We start from the raw sequence: 5,067 nt of genomic DNA, 5'->3' as shown, positions 1-5,067 counted from the left end.
AGTGTTGCTGTGAGCAAATTTTCATTCCTACAAAAGTAAGACTAAATAATAGAGGCAAAAGTGCACATCTGAAACAAACCAACATCCCTATAAACTAATAGATACGTCCATTTCTCCCTATAAACCGTATATTAGCCTTTCCATGTTTTTGATGGTCAGAGTGTACAAGAACCCTCATATAAATAATAGCCGATGATAAAGTAACCCGCGTGTTTTAACAATGAAACTCGCCCCACGGCATGATCATTCATAGACTAATAATAAGAGTAGACCGAGCTATGGCAACCCTTTTGCTGCTCATAAACCAAATCATGTGACTGGTGGATATCCTAGCAACAGCGGGCGTTGATCGTTGGAACACGGAAGAATGATCTTTTATGGAGTCCGATTTGTAAATTTGTTATTCTAAGTTGTAAATATTTTGTTAATATAGCGATGTTTTCGTTTAGATAGTATTGTGCATTTTCTTTATTCAATTTCAATAACTCTCTAAGCAATTAAAGATGCAAGCGCCCAAAAAGAATCGGCAAACGGTAAGATTTTTACGTACAATTTCAATTTAAGATACCGATTAGTACATTTTTGCGTTAACGCAAAACGTTTACGCCATTACGTTTACGCCAACGCTGACGTAGCAGTTCCGAATGAAATAAAAGTTACTGAAAACTGTGATCAAAAACTAATTACTAATGTCAAAATAATGCATAACTAAAAGAAAAACAGTTCAATCATCTCTGCACGTGGAAAAAAAAATTATAATAAAAACACATTACGTCTTAAAATACATGTCGAGTGCCAAACTATAGATAATAGGGCTCGACCGATGGCATTTTTTGGCCGATGGGCCGATCCCGATTGTTGGCCGATTGTTCAAAGATGGCCGATGGCCGATTCTTTTTCTCCAAATGGCCGATTGCCGATGGCCGATGCCGTTGGACGATGGCAAAAAAAAAAATAGTTAAATAAATTGCTAGGATTGTCAGGGATTTAAACGATCATTTATTCATTTCACTTTAGAGTTATTCCATTTCAAATCAGGCAGGCAGGTATGAAAAGTGTCATATGACCATCACCGATTTTTTTGAAAAAAATACAGTAGTTACAACTAAGGGACATATGAAATATCCCAAAAGGATTTTGCAAGAAAATTTTTTTTTCTTCAGTTACAGCCTATTAAAATTCTGCACAAAATCCGCCATTTTGGAAAAAACCGGCAAAGCACTCCATTTGAAATGGACACTATTTCAAAAGTATTTAATCTATATGAATAATTCTTTTTTCTAAAAATAAATAAGGACCCATATATCCTCTAGACATCGTTTTTGAAAGTTTAGTTAGGTTTTTTGATAAAGAAAAAAATTCATTTTTGCGGCGAAAAAACTGCATTTTTACCGATTTTATGATTTTTTTTCTCCATGAAAAAAAAGTTTTTTTTACTAAACGGAGATGGCCCTTATATGATAGTTTCATAACATATTTTTTTTATAATCCTTGGAAACATACAGTCTCGGAAATAAAATTTAAAATTTTGAAAATTTTCAAAAATTAGCGATTTTTGAAGTGATTTTACTCAAAAAACCCATTTTTTAAAAATCTAAAAATTGGCTCATTTGAACCCCATATAATGCTTAATAAGTGGATAGACACCGCATCCCGTATTTTTCCCATAAAATGTTTTATGATTTTTTGAAAGTGACCTTATCGCCCATTGTATGCATGTAAAATAAAAATGTCTAATAATTTCAGTAACTGAAATTCTGATTATATTAATGCCTAATAGCTACAATATCGGTGCCCTTTATCAGGAACAACTAATAGCCCGGTCAAAATAGACATTCGAGTTCGGAAAAATTCCCATAAAGCTGAAAATTGGTACAGACCTTAAGAACATTATTATAAGTGAAATGTCAAAAGTCCCCATCGATCCGAGTGGAGCTAAAAATTTTATGCAAGGTCAAAGGTCAAAATTGAAATTTTTTAAAAAAAAAATTGAAAACATTCGTACAGTGCTGAAAATTGGTACAGACTTTAAATGCATCATTGTGAATGACATATGAAAAATTCCCATCGATTCTACTTGAACTAAAAATTTTATAGAAGGTCAAAGGTCAAAAAAAAACAAAAAAAAACTTAAAAATCGCAAAAAATTCGCATAGAGCTGAAAATTGGCAGAGACACAAAATACACAATTATAAATGAAATATAAAAAATCCCCATCGATCACACTTAATATAAACATTTTATGCACGGTCAAAGGTCAAAAAATGTCTTTTTACTTCCTTTTACAAAAAAGGAAGTATTGTATTCGCGAAAAAATTTTCACTCAAAAATCGCCCTTAATTTCCATTTTGCTCACCCCCAAATGAATGTTGAGTTTTTTTTTCGATTCGACCACATGCGGAAAAGTGCCTAAGAATGTATAGACACGCGAAATATCCATTTTGACCATCACCGAGGTAATTACAACGACTTTTCTCGTGACGTCTGTATGTATGTGCGTATGTGTGTATGTGCGTATGTGCGTATGTATCTCGCATAACTCAAAAATGGTATGTCCTAGAAAGTTGAAATTTGGTACATAGACTCGTAGTGGGGTCTAGTTGTGCACCTCCCCTTTTGGTTGCTTTCGGATGTTCCTAAGGGGGTCTTTTGCACCTTTTTGGGGGGAAATCATTGTTAATATCAATGCAAACTTAAGTGGTGTTACAATTTGGCGGACACTTGGCGATATATCGCCAGTCTTTTGGTCGCCAAGTTTTGTCGCCAACTTGGCGGAAAATTTGGCGATTTTTTTTTTATCTGGTTTTAATTTGGCCATCGTTTTTAATATTTAGAGATTAAACTATTGAATCACATTAAAATTGCCAATAATGGGAAAATGACATTAAAATGGAGTAAAAGGAAGTCATGTGAGGCACACATCAGCTCGTTTTTATTTTGCAATTATTTCAAAAACATAACTGTTATTATAAAAAGCGCATATTAATTTGTAAATGATACAATATGTTGAAAAGACGTTTTTATATGAAGTTCAACTCTTTCTGGTTCAAATTATGTGAAAATGGTGAAACAAGTACAGCTTTATCCCTTGTTTAACGGATATAAGATGCCTGTCAGTACCTATTATCTCTAATCAGATTCTTCAGGTGCAGCAGCAACAATTTCTCTAGCCTTTGCATACAAAGGATGATCAAAAGTAACAAGTAATGCTTTGTATTCTCCAAAGCACAAAGTAAAGTAGTGTACATACTATTGTAGTCATTTGCAGGTTGGTGAAAAAATGGTAAGAACAAAATTCTAGACATTGAAAAATCCATATTATTCTTTGTTAAACCTTCAATATAACCGTTCCAACCTGGTAGCGATAATTATTCCATTTCCCATGCAACCATAACAAATCTATTTTCCGGAGTAAGAAAGAAGTTGTATCACTTTCATAAGCAAAATTCTGAGCAGTTATTTTACTATATCCTACTACACCATTATTGTGGTACTCTTGTGTTGGCACATGAGCTTTTTCTGCAAAATCTTTTGCTGAAATAATTTGTTTCATTCGCGATAAAGGATCTTCTGTTAAAACTGAACTTCTAGGAGTAATAATTTGGATTATGCCTATTATGTGTAGAGTGTTAGGGTCATCTAAAGTGTGTACGTTAATACCAGCATTGTCTGCTGCGTATTGAATAAATGTCCCGGTTTCTGGTGGCAAAATATGTGGCTGATGGTTAAAAACTGTAGCCGCCTCATACGCCATAGTATCATTATACGAAGCACTTAAACCAAAAGACGAGAAAATTTGTATCACACGTTTAGATCCAAATCGTCGATGAAAAAAAACTGAGAGACCCAATTGTAATCTCGAGAGGAAAGATCTAGGACGAACAGCAGCCATAATACAGTGGCTGACACTAGTACATATTAATTTCAAATGTTCCAATTTAGATCGTTTTCTTTTTAAGATAATTTGCTCCAAAAAATAAGTCAATGACTCCGGAATGTCACTACTAATATTTTCAAACATTTGGCATGGCGGGGGATAATTGTTACTGTCGCACACGACAGATTGAATATCTTCTTGAATAATTTCTGCCGCAGTCTTTAGTATCCTAAATCTTTCCTCTTTTGCTGTTTTTTTTTTTTTTATTTTCGTACCAAGCTTTGTTCAGTATATCGTGCTGAGTGTAAACAAATCATTGCTAAACTTCCACGTTTCTCGGTTATAATCATTCTATTGCCATACCTTAACTTTAATCTGTTTTTGATTGTTTTATCATCTGGGATTTCAGTTTTACAAATATTTTTTAGCTCTTACAGCGAAAACTGACAATCATCATTATTTTCAATATAATCAAATATTTCTGTCATTGCTATAGTAACAGCGGGATTTTCAGGACGACCTTCTTTAAGACCTGCAGAACGCTTTAGAAATGAAGTGTAGCAACTAGAATGGTACTCCGCTTCAGCAGCAACTAAATCGTATTCATATTGTATGTGTGCAATAACAATTTTTGCTACGTCATCTGAACGATTATGTGCAATCTTTAGAATATTATCTTTAAAGGAAAGAGTAGCAACTTGACAAATTCTACGCCGTATATTCTGCTGTTTTTTCTTTTCAGTCTCTTCATTTGCTTCATCACCACAAAATAAGCAACAGTTTTTAAAACAAAATGTTGTCTCACCTGATAGGACTCTAGTACGAGGTGGACTACTCAGAGGTGTACTGGCCTCTGTCTCTTGTTGTCTTTAAGCTGCCGCAATGCCCACTTTCGGGTGTACATTTTGCGACACTACATGAACTGATCCACTGACTGTTCGTCTTTCAAGTATTCAACAAACCCATCGTTCCTTGCACTACTTGAATCAATTAAAGATTTTAGTCCGCGTTCAACAGTAACAATTTCGCCGTCAGTCAAAGATTTATTGCAAATGAAGCAATCTTGCGGCATCTTTGAAGAATTATTTGTTAAGGGTACATATTCAGATCAAAAATAGTATCAATATACCCGACTTTTCATAACAAAGAATCACTCCCTATTAATAGGGGGCACTTGTGCGACTGACTTT

Source organism: Uloborus diversus, chromosome 1 (assembly GCF_026930045.1).
Source record: "Uloborus diversus isolate 005 chromosome 1, Udiv.v.3.1, whole genome shotgun sequence".
NCBI classification, from domain to species: domain Eukaryota; kingdom Metazoa; phylum Arthropoda; class Arachnida; order Araneae; family Uloboridae; genus Uloborus; species Uloborus diversus.
The sequence above is the reverse complement of the archived record's forward strand: the minus strand, read 5'-3'. Positions refer to the sequence as shown.